General features: G+C 49.5%; 1 protein-coding gene and 1 non-coding gene across 4 annotated transcripts in view; both read left to right on the forward strand.

Moving 5' to 3' along the window:
* The window catches only part of PPP1R8 (protein phosphatase 1 regulatory subunit 8), a 407852-nt gene that overhangs the window by 90964 nt on the left and 304671 nt on the right, over window positions 1-12217 (forward strand). The window lies entirely within an intron of this gene.
* On the forward strand, window positions 1059-1187 carry LOC138505419 (small Cajal body-specific RNA 1). Its single transcript, XR_011280205.1, has one exon. It is a non-coding gene; the product is annotated as a small Cajal body-specific RNA 1 (non-coding RNA).

Below are 12217 nucleotides of genomic sequence, written 5' to 3' on the forward strand. Positions count from 1 at the left end.
AAACCTATGGGTGCTTAAGTGCGTTATAAATACGCAACGAAGACAAAAACAATTACGCAACTAAATAAACAAAACCAATTTCTTTAACAGCGCCTCGATGCCCGCAGGCTGTATGAGCACTTTAAAAAAAAAACCCTCTTCCTTCTTGGCACTGTATTTATTCTTCCTATTGCTAACATATTGCTTTTGTGTCAGGCACGTGTGGTTTATGGAATGGCATTAAAAACTGCTAAAGCTGAAACTACTTGGCAGACGGCACATCCAACAGTGCAATACCAAGACTGTGCAGCACTTGCTTACTGCAGCCTTTCCGAATCAGATTGAAAAGCCCACTTAACGGTATGAACGGTATACCGGTATAAACAATGTGACGGTTATTATTGTTCAATTAAGTGGTTCACGGTATCTTTAACGGTATACCGTAATACCGTTACATCCCTAACCACCACCAATATCGGTGATGTGAAGCTCCAAATGCAAACCTACACCAGTGTGCTGACCGCACCAAACTGATCTCTACTTAACCTGAGTTTGTGCGCAAAAAAATGAAAAAACAAAACGCCAAGTCTACTGAACCCATGTTTTCTCAGAGGCGCAAGTACTCATGTTTTATGCTATGTAGTTGTTCTGGAAACGGAAGCATTCTTTGGCATTGTTTTCTAATAACAGGTTTGCAGTAAATCCAAGTTCCTGCACTGAAGGATTTGAATCTCTGGATTCTGTATATTCCATCAGCACTGTACCTGCTTGTAATTGGAAAAACCTTTTCTTTCTTGTGGTCGAAATTCTGATCGCTTTCTGAAGCGATAATGAAATTACCTTCTGCCTCAAGCTTGTTTTTTTTTTTACTAGTGAAGCATCCATTGCTGCCATTAGCTTTTTGTATATTGTTGCACTAAGCTCATTAAGGCTTTCTCACAGTGCTTTGTCCAGCATGCTCATTCCTTGCCTTTTCATCAATGTCCTTAAATTGTTGCTCATTGAGGTTTATACAACTTGACTCTTTTTTTTTTTGTTTTGTTATTTGTTGCCATACGACTTGTCTGACTTGGTCCGCTTTGCACTTGATACTAACCTAGTTATCTGCTGTGGTAACTAGTTCTCAAAAGTGCAAGATTAAAACATGCCCTAAGAATTTAAGCCCAGAGTATTGAGCAAAACCCTGGGTTATCACTTGGTGCACATTAGTTGAAACCATGTTTGTATGCTGCTATAACAGGCCATCCTTTTCTCCCTTCATCCTCTTCACTAGGTGAAGCCCCAGATCTGTAAGGATACTTAATTACATTTTTTCATAGAGGACATCTCATCTGCAGCCCGAGTTCAGAGCCTATCAACAATGATATTTTGAACTCTGGTTATTTTTCTGTTTTACCAAGTTGTAAGTAAAATATTTTTTAGGGAGTAAAAGGTAAGGACCATTCCCAGTGGGATTTTTCTTTTTTTTTAGGCAAGTAAAAGTCGTTTTTATCTCTAACATAGATGTATTTTTGTATCCTTTACCTTTGCAAGTGGTAATATATGCAGATTACCGTCATACTTAGATCAGGAAGTAATAACAGTACAGATAATTCTTTGGCACTGATGTACTGGTATCACTGAATTGCAAATAAAAAGTGGACCTATGTGGATGAAATCTGGGTGACTGGCTCATGTTTGTCTGTTTCTATTTTGTTAGTATTTTTACTCCTTGTTTTGTTTTCCTTGGGGTTATTTTCTTGTGATGTGCACCTTGCTGAACAACGTTTTACATCAAGAGTGACACGCGAAGGAATTATAAATTCCTCATGCGAAAAGAAATGCATGAGAAAACATTTACACATTGTTAATAACACATTGGTTCACACAAATGAATGACGTATTTTGAAAATGACTATTAAGTAGGCAGCACTGGCTACAACCTTTTTAGATTTCTGGCTTCTAAGTGTTAATGAATACACTCCTACGTCCCGTCCCCTTTCCTCCATCCTGTATGGGGCGTCCCTCGCTAGGGACTGGAACGGAACAACACTTTCCCATTCCATGTATACGCGTGCGGCCCTGGGAGCATGCACTCTCCTAACCAAGGCGCCACACCCCAGTCATTTTCCGCGTCGACTGCTTTCACCAGCGCACCTGTGTGAGGCTCAAGCCTCATAATTCCATGCGCTTTCCCTAATATTTTGCTTTTTTGCGAATCCTCAGGTTTTGGGAACACCGTCCACCGGTGTCCTAGTCTGTCCCTGGTGCATGTCTGCTGCGGCTGGCTTCAGCAAGTGCCCGTAGTGCGACTGTTCCTTTCCCACGTCGGATCCGCACAAGCTCTGCCTCCGGTGCCAGGGGGAAGACCACGGATGGGACGGCTGCTCACCGTGCAACACTTTCATGCCCCAGTCCCTCAGAAACCGGCTTGCGCTGTGGTGAGAGTTGTTCTCCAGGACTCCGCCGTAGAGCGTTAAGGAATATGTACGCAGGAAGACCAAGAAGGGTAAGCGTACTCTTCTCAAAAGCACCCCACAGGGGGCGAATCCTTCCGGGGGAAGCCTGCTGACCGGAGGGGTCAACCGGACACTTGCTAAGGTAGAAAGGATACCAAGACTCTTGTAGCTACCGGCTTAATGGTCGAGGGGGTCAAAGGGCCCTACCGGTACCACCGCTGAGGAGCCTAATGACTCTGGTACCGGGACACATCCCAAGGGGCTCAGCTCTGTCAACACACTCACGCCTGAGGGGGTGTCTACACGCAGCGCAGACAGCACTACCAGTCCCATGACGAGGGCCAACTGCCTACCAGGCCTACACCTCAGGTGCAGGATGGGGCAGAGCCGAAGCGTTCAGGCATGCAGGTCAAGCTCAGGCCCACATCATCCACGGTCACACGTGCGGAAGGCGCTGACAAGACGGTGCCCAGGACAGAAGTCTGCCAACAGGGTGGACTGCAAAGGCGCGAGCCAATGGCCAGAGCAGATTGGGGTCCTATGACCCCGATCACGTGGACCACTTCATACCTGACCTTTCCGGGTCAAGCACAGTACCATGAGGGCATGTACTCACAAGGTGGGAGCAGACAACAGGCCTTTACTCCGCTGCTGCCGGCCCTGGTGCAGGATCACACTCGGGCGGCTTGCGAGGATTGTTTTTGTTGACATGTTTTTGACCCTCATGCAGTCTTGGCAGATGAGGAACATCCTTAAAGGCATAATTTAGGAGATGCTGCCTCGACCACCACCGTTGCCCATGCCTATGGTAGTTCCGTTTGCAGCTTCTACACCGCCAGTTCCTGGGCCAACTCCGGTGGCAGACCAAACACCTTCTAACTCAGGTGACCAACAACACACAGATGAGGAGGAGCAGGACACGCCTTGTTCGGCGAGGGCATTCCATAATAGGATCGCTGGACTAGCTGAATACCTGGGCATCCCTCAGCCCCAGAAGGAGCTGCCGGAGTCAGGGGTACTTGCGGAAGTACTCACCAAGGCGAAATCCAGATCTGGTATCCTGTTGCAAAAGGACGTGTAGTCTCTGGTGAAGAAGGGTTAGCTCAAGCCCCACTCTACTCGGCCAACAAATAAAAGGCTGGATGCAAAATTCAGGCAGGTTTGGGGGGGGCGGGCGACACTCTGCTCTTGTCAGTTCACCCCCAACCACATTCCTCAGTTATTGCGGGCAGCGTCTATGAACGCCAAGCCTCAGACCTCTACCACAGGCACCTCAACTTGAGCACTACTGGGCAAGGAAGAAAAAATGCTAGAGGCCTATGGGAAGAAGGTGTACTCGAATGCAGGGCTCCACCCCGGGCAGGCCAAAGCTGGTGCCATCCTGGCAGCTGCTAATCAACGTCTGTGGAGGGAATTTTCAGACTTTTTCCCGGATAACGAGGCTCACCGAGACATGGTTTATGGCCAGTTCTGGCAAGAGTATTGACACTCTTCTCCTTGTGGGCTACAAGATCCCTGATCCAACCGTCCTGAACGTGGAGTAGCCCTGATCTTTCCACAGTGGCTCCCGGCCTGTCGCCCCTATGCAGGCCTACTCCTCCTTTGAATGCCTGGTCTGCAGGCTCTCGAGGTCTGCAGGCTCTCAAGCTCTCCTGTCCTCTAACTGTGGCCCCATCTGCAGGCCACCTGGCCAGGTCACCCTCTTCCTCTCTGAATGCACTGGCCTCTTCTCTCCTTGCCTCAACATCTCCTCCTCACAGATTTTAACATCCACTTGGATGCTTTGAATCCCTCTTCTGGGCTTTTCCGCAACCTCTGCAACACTCTTTCCAGTCTGCCCTCTGTCCCGACACACTCTGCCAGACATACTTTGGATGGTCTCATCAGTTCAGACATCCCTCTCTCTGACCCTCTCACCACTCCTCATCTGAAACTCTCTATCCCTCAGGTAAAGCCCCCTCCCGCCACCCCCAGCACTGCCACCAACCTTCTCGGTCATTCGACCATGAAGCATGTGTCAGTGGATGCCTTTGCCTCTACTTTCTCTGCTACTCCTGCGTCTGACTCAAACCCTGACACAGCCCTTGCTAATCTGTATCTTTCCATTTCGAACACCTTGGACAGCCTTGCCCCTGTCATGTGAATCCAGCTGAAGCCTAAATCCAAGTGCAAGTCTTGGTATGATTTCTCCCTCGCCGTCCTGAAACGCAAGTGCAAGATGGCTGAGAGGAAGTGGAGGGTTTCAGGCGCATCCTCTGACAAACTGGACTGCCGCTTACTCCAAAGGCAATGCAGACTTCCTGTACTGTCCAAGAAGAGAGCACACATTCAAGCCTACGTCTCTGTGGCATCTAACAACACGGCCAAACTCTTTAAAATCTACAAGGAACTGGCCAATCCTGTTGGAGTCTCTACCTCTCCTGTTCCTTCCCAAGCCCTCTGTACGGCTCTGGCCCCTGACTTCTCTGCTAAAACTTAGGACACCCTGTTGTCTATCTCCTCTTCCTCTCTCAGCCCCCCTTTGGCCATCTCTCCCTCTCCTCCTTTCTCCTTTCTCTCCAACAACACCTGAGGAGGTTTCTAGACAAATCCAATCTATGAAAGTGTCGCCCAACAGGTGCTCACCTGTTCCTCTAGAATCATCAAAGACCATATTGACACCCTAACGCCAGCCTTGGTTGATTTCTGTAACCACTCTTTTGCCCTGGAACTTTCCCCTCTCCCTTTTAGCACTCCTTCCTCAAACTGTCTGCAAAACCTACCTGCCCGGCAAACTATCGCCCGATCTCCATCACCCCTTTCCTGGGCAAACTCTTGGAAAAGCTGGCCATCTTCTAGCTTACTCTCCACATTGAATCTGTGGGTTGTCTCCATGACCATCAGTCTGGCTTCAGAGCTGTCGGAGGCACGGAAACTGCTGTCCTGAACACCTGTGAAGATCTGCTCTCTAACCTTGATTCCAGCATTCCTTCTGTCATCATCCTCAATCTTTCCTCTGCTTTCGACACTGTCAACCAGGCCATCCTGATCAATTGACTCTGTGAGAACCTGAGCATCACGGATTCGGCCCTGGAGTGTCTGACCACCTTTCTCTTTACCGCCGCCCCTTCCAGGTCCAACTTGGTCCCCTTCTCTCCGCCCTTCTCTCTCTACCTGTAGCGTTCCCCGGGGCTCTCTCCTTTCACCCTGGTTTTTCAACTTCTACTTTTCTCCCTTGGTACAGTTGATCTCTACCTTCTCTAACTTTCAGTGTTATGCAGATGGCTCTCCTCAGCCTTCTCTCCTCTCTCGCTCATTAATAACTGTCGATCTGCGATTCAGAATTGGTGTGCCTCCAGTGATCTCTGCCTTAATGCCAGTAAGACTGAGCTGGGACCCCTGCCCCCCACCCTCCTTCTCGCTCTGGCCGCCCGCTTTGGGCCGGTATTGGCATACTCGATCGTGGCCCAAATTGACCTTTTCAGAATTGACCTAATTTCTTTGTTCGAATTCTTTACGAATTTTGATCAATTTAAATTAAATATAGATGTGGGGTGGGGTAAGGAAATAGGGTCAAGTGGAGGGTAGTAGGGGGGTGGGTAGAAACAAATAAATGTGGTCAATTATTCATTTCCGATCAAATAGTCCTAAACCTTGGGCCCTCTTCTTTCTCCTTCCTGCAAGGCAAAAAACCTTGGTGTCATCTTTGACTCCACTCTCTTTCTCTCCTCACATCTCGGACGTCGCCAAGAATTCCCACTACCAGCTGCACCTCCTCAAAGGGACTCTTCCCTTTCTCACTTTCCCCCAGAAGCTCACTGTCACCAGAGCCCTGGTTCTCTATAGACTGGACTACTGCAACGGCCTCTTACTCATTCTGCCTTCCTCTACTCTCCGTCACCTCTGCAACTAATCCAGAACCAGGACTGCAAGACTTATCCTTGGCCTCAAGCCCAGGGACCGTATAGCTCCAGCCCTGAAATCTCTCCACTGGCTGCAAGGATCAAGTTCAAGACCCTTTGCGTTGCCCACAAGGCTTTCTGGGGCCTGGGCCCACACTACTTCCACCATTCTCGTCCAAGTACCTTCCTTCTTGAGCCCTTTGCTCAGTTACCTCAAAGTCTTCAAGGGTTAGACGCTTTTCCAGGCAGAGAGTGGGAGGGTGGGGGCGGTAGATCTCTTTCCTCTGCTTGTGCCTCCCTCCGGAATGGCGTCCCTGCCCGTCTCAAACTTGAGCCGGACCACCTGAAGTAATGGAAGCATCTCAAAACTCTCCTCTTCTGCTTTCTCTCTATCCCTCCTCTGCTGACCTACACTGTTTGCTGTACCGACTGGTTGCTTGGCTATCCTCAGTCTCACTGGGTTCCAGGCTCTTTCTTAATCAGTCACCCTTGCACTGCCTCCGGGCCTACCACACACTTAGGGCTGTAACTGTAACCCTACAGTCCCTTGTTCTACTTGCACTGCCCAGAGCCGTACTGCCCTGTTTTGCCTTCCCCTTTCCCTTGCACTCCCCCCACCCTTTCCCATTGCACTTCTCGTTCTCGCACTTGCACGATCTGTATGACACAAGGCCTACTAAGATCAGATTTATACAATCTGCCCGCAAACGTATTTTGACCATTCATTGAAAACGGGGGCCCAAGCAATTTCTGTCCCCCGCCTCCATTATTAAGGATGCAGGGACACCCCTGCAACACTCTTTTGACTGACTTACCTGAACATGAGGAGCAGGGGCTCCTCCCAGGCCCTATGCACGGCTCTGGCTTCTCATTTCATCTCTAAAACTCAGGACATCCTCTCCTCTCTCTCTCTTCCTCTCCCCCTCCTCCCTCTACTCCCTGCTCTTCCTCTGGCCCCTCTTTGGCCACCTCTCCTTCCTCCTTCTCTGCCTTTCCTCTGTTCTCCCCAGACAAGGTTTCTAGACAAGTCTGATCTATGAAAGTCTCGTCAAAACAGGTTCATCCCTGTTGCTCCAAAACCATCAAGGACCACATTGACTCCCTGGCTCCTGCTTTGGCTGACTTCTGCAACCACTCCCACCCCCCCCCTGAAGCACTCACTTGAGCACCGTCTTCCGAACCCATCCTGCCCGGCTATCGCCCAATCTCCATCACTCCTTTCCTGGGCAAACAAGGGGAGCTACAGCTGGTGGCCGGAGTTCGGGCGCAATAAAGGGGAGCACTTTCCGCAAGATTTTCAAGGGGAAATGCCCCTCCTTACAAACGGCTGAGACCTGACAGTCCATCGAGAGGTTGGAAGAAAGCATAACCCCAAGATTCTTGAAAGGTGGTGACTGGAAGAGGGAGTGACCCAAGAGCTGATGGCCAGAAAGGGGACACGCAGAGTGCAGGATCAGTGCGGGGGGGGTTGATGACACCCACCACTACTAGTAACTCCCTCTTGTCTCCTGCGAGTTTCAGCCAGTTGTGGTTCATCCAATCTCCCATGGCATAAAGACACTGAAAAAGGCATGACGACATTTCAGCCGGATCCATATGTAACCGGATCAGGATTTGCGTGTCGTCAGCATAGGAGTAGCCTTTAATGCCGAAGGCATGGAAAGACGCACAAGTGGCTGAATGTAAATGTTGAAAAGTATCGGGGACATGGCAGAGCCCTGAGGGACCCCACAAGAAAGGGAACAAGGACGTGAAGAGAAGGTTGGAAGGCATAGTACATGGCCTCTCTCGACCAGGAATGAGGTGAACCAGGCCAGCACTTGGCCTGCAATGCAAGTGTGGGCAAGCTGAGCCAGCAGGGTGGAGTGGTCGACTGTGTCAAATGCTGCAGATAGATCGAGTAGAATCAGGGCACCCAATCCACCCTCATCGACCAGCTTAGCCATATCGTCCTAAACCGACACCAGGACACACTCTGTGCCCTGGTCCGGTCGAAATCCTGACTAGAATGAATCGAAGAAGGCTTTTTGAGAACAGGAATAACAGTGACTTGCTTCAGTTCCTTAGGGATGTATCAATGGTATCAAGGGCCATTGATAGCTTGGGTGATCTCACCCAAGAGGTCAATGGTTATATCTTTCAGCACCGATAATGGCACCGGATCAGAAGGGGCAGCGGATTTAAGTTTATTAATTGCTGCGTTGATCAGTGTCTCTGAAAACAAAGGGAATGATGACCATTTGGGGAGGTGTGCGGCTGCAGGAACCGGCTGGAGCAGTACTAACTTGGGTGGTAGCCTGTTTGGCCAGCGGATGTTAGCCTGAATGGAATCTATCTTGGAGATAAAGAACTGGGACCGAGAGTCACAGAGCTCCTGTGACGGAGTAACAGACATGGTGAGGTTAGCCATGGAGGATAGTGATCTGACCACTGAGAATGGTTCCCTGGGCTTACTAAGGGCTTTGTAGATTTTCTGTTTCAAAAAGGCCTTCTTAGCTGCCAAAAGAGCAGCATAGCAGCTCACTGCGCATTGCCTGTAATATGCTGTATCAGTAGAATGGTAAGTACAGCGCCATTGATGCTCAACTGTAGGCCGTGGGAGGTCTAAGTGCAAACCTCCAGGGCGGAGTGTGTGCAGATGCAAGTGCTGTGGATGGATGGATGGGAGTTGGGCAGGATTGGTGTGAGAGGTCAGGGCCCGAGGATCTACAAGATCGCAGCAACTTTGGGATTAGCAGATGAGAGAAGAAGGGAAGGAGGACGGAAAGAGGAAAGTCTTAAGGAGCTTCTGGAATTTGAGAAGATCCTACTCAAGCGCAGAGGCTATTCCATAGGAGGTTGCCCACTGAGGAAAGTGAACAACCACCTACTCTCCGTTTAGCAAAATGCTTTACACAGAGAGAGTTGGTGCCAGACGAATGTAGTGGTCTAGAGGGAGTGTATTTAGTGAGATAAAGTTGAAGATAAGTTGAAGATAGTGTGGTGCCCAGACAGCCTTGTGGATGATGCAAAGGGATTTGAATGTAATCCGTACAGCAAACGGCAGCCAGTGAAGATTTTTTAATGCAGGAGAGATGTGGTCCCTGGGCTGAAGGCCAAGGATGAGTCTCGCTGCCCTCTTCTGGGTTAGCTGGAGGGGTCGCCAAGTGTAAGATGGTACATTCAGGGGGGAGACTATTTCAGTAGTCAAACCTAAAGAGATCTAGGGCTTGGGTCACATTGAGCCTCTGAGGGAAAGTGAGAAAAGGTAAAATTACTTTGAGAAGGAATATCTGAAAGTGGCGCTTCTTGGCAATGTTCCGAGTGTCGGGGAGGAAGGAGAGAGAGCAGTCGAAGATGACTCCAATGTTTCTGGCTCCAGTTGAAGGCTCGGGGTAGAACCCAAGGAGGAAGGGCCAGAGTGAGGGGATGGAGGGGGCAGGGGTCCCGATAGGATGGATCTCAGTTTTACAGGTGTTGAGGCAGAGATCATTGGAAGTGCACCAGGACTGGATGGCAGATAGGCAGTCAGCTATGATGGCGGGTGCAAGAGGTTCAGCAGGGAGCTTGAAGAGCTGTCTGTTGTCTGTGTAACACTGGAAGTTGGAGGAGGAGGCAATGAGGCATGGAAAGAGAGCAAGGTAGATGTTAAAGAGCTAGGGGGAGAGTATAGAGCCCTGGGGGACACCACAGGTGGAGAGGATAAGGTACCCAGGATGACTTGCGAAGAGCCGTTAGTGGGGAAAGAGGTCACCCAGTCCAGTGCCCGTTCCAAGATACCAAGGGTGTTGTGGAGCCTTTGTTATGAGGATGGAATTGTTGACTGTGTCAAAGGCAATTTTAAGATGTTAAAGAGGAACTGCCATTGGACCCTATCGAACGCTTTCTCTGTGTGTAGGGCCAGGATAAGTGCTGGGATCGCTGACTTATTAACCTTTTCAATGAGGTGACTGATCCTTCTAGTGTTGTCGCACTTCTGTCTACCTCTTATAAACCTGTATTGGTCCAGATCGACAAGACCCGGGAGGAGCCGGTCGAGTTGGTTCGCCAGTATCTTAGTGTGCATTTTTGTGTCAATATAAATGAGCACAATCAGCCTGTAGGATCCACTTTGGGTGTTATCCATCCCCGGCTTCGGCAACAACACCACCACCACCACCTTCTCTTCTCTCATGGATGGTGTAAATTCCCCCGTTTGCCCAAAAGAGTTGAAGAGCGGGACCAGATACGGAATTAGTTTCCCTGTAGGTTTTATATCTGCCGAGTACCCGTTCTTGACGGTTCTTTCTTCCTCAGCGCCCTTGCCAAAAGGTGGTCCGCCTTATTTGCTTTGATATAGTACCTCTGTTTGAGGTAGATCAGCGACTGTTCAAGCTCTTTTGTTTGTTAGACCTCAAGTTGGCCCCTTATCAGCCGATACTCCCTTTAATGTCCTGTGCGACTCCCTCTGCCTTACGGGCCATTATTCATTTCAATTTGCCCTCTAGTTCTTTTTCCAGTGGTCTCATTTGTCTGTTTCTCTGAAATGTCAAGGCTATAAGCATCCCCCTCTAGGAAGCTTTAAAGGTGTCCCAAACTTTCTTTTGGCTTGTCCCTCCTGAGCTGTTATTGTGCAAGTATTATCCTATTCTATCCTTTACTGCCGCCCTTCGGACCTCATCTTTAAGAATGTGACGGATATCGCCATCTCCACAACCCAGGTGAGCCGTCCCTCATGTTTATAGATAATGTAACGGGAGCATGGTCTGCCAGAGCGATTGCCCCAACCTCTATTTCTGTAACCTCTCCCAATAAAGCCCTCGACACCCAGGCGTAGTGTCAGTCTGTGAGAATGTCTGTGTATGTGAGAGTAGAAGGTGTACCCTTTCGCATTCCCCCTGTTTTCCCTCACCCGTCTACCAGCGACATTAGTCATTTTATCTATTAGCTCTTTTGAGGGTTTGCCCTGACTATGGAAGACCCTTTCACCAGGATCCCAGGCAGTGTTAAAATCCTCCACCAGGATTATATGACCCTTCGCAAAGACCTCCAGCTTTCCTAGTGTTTACCTTTGGAACTTGTCCTGTCCCACATTGGGTGCATATATAGATGCATGTGTGTATTTCTCCCCCCACCCCCCTTGAAAGGTTACTGCTAGATAACGACCCTCTGAGTCTCTTTCTGTTGTGGTGGTGTGAAAGCCCATATACTTCCTCTGCGCCCCCAGGTGAGAGAACGTGGTCTGTACAAGGAGGAACACCTTTCTCGGTTCAAGCATCCGCTATTTGGAACTGCCTCCTTCTCGACCTCCGCCTCCAAGAGGACCACCTCGCCTTAAAGAAGGCCCTCAAGATTTGGCTCTTCCTCCTGCAACCTGATTTCCCTAATTTCTTTGCCAGAATCAAGTACTGTGATCAGAGAACACCCAGTCAATGGCTTATACAGGACGCTTCTGCCAGGGCGACCTGCAGAGGATGGGGGAAGCTATTTGGGATTCCCCCCATCGACAGCCTGCCCCTCTTGCTTGGGAGGCCCGATCCAGACCTCGAAACCACACCACAACGGCCAGGTAACACACAGTGCCCTAACTCTCACTATCAAAAAGTTAATTGCGGCAAGGCGACCAATAGAGTACATACACTGCATCCTTTAAAGCTGATTGTCATAGTTCAACCAATGTAACATCATTATATGATTAGAGAATACTGCCAGATGAGAAACTATTCCATTTCCACTTCCACTTAGCCCTCTCCAATCTGCGTAGATTCCTATTGTTAATGTTAAAGGACATTTGTACCGCGCACTATCACCACCGAAGTGGTCCCCTGGCGGCTCTGAAAAAGGGGACGGGAGGGAGTGGGTTAGTGGGAATAAGCTGGAAAAGTGCAAGAGAGCAGTGATGTGCTGTTGGCAGCCTCAGCCCGGTGGATCCGTTGGCTGGGCTTGGGGATGTGTTATGGT

The sequence above is a fragment of the Ambystoma mexicanum genome, chromosome 11, assembly GCF_040938575.1.
Source record: "Ambystoma mexicanum isolate Mex_15411 chromosome 11, UKY_AmexF1_1, whole genome shotgun sequence".
In the NCBI taxonomy this organism is placed as follows: domain Eukaryota; kingdom Metazoa; phylum Chordata; class Amphibia; order Caudata; family Ambystomatidae; genus Ambystoma; species Ambystoma mexicanum.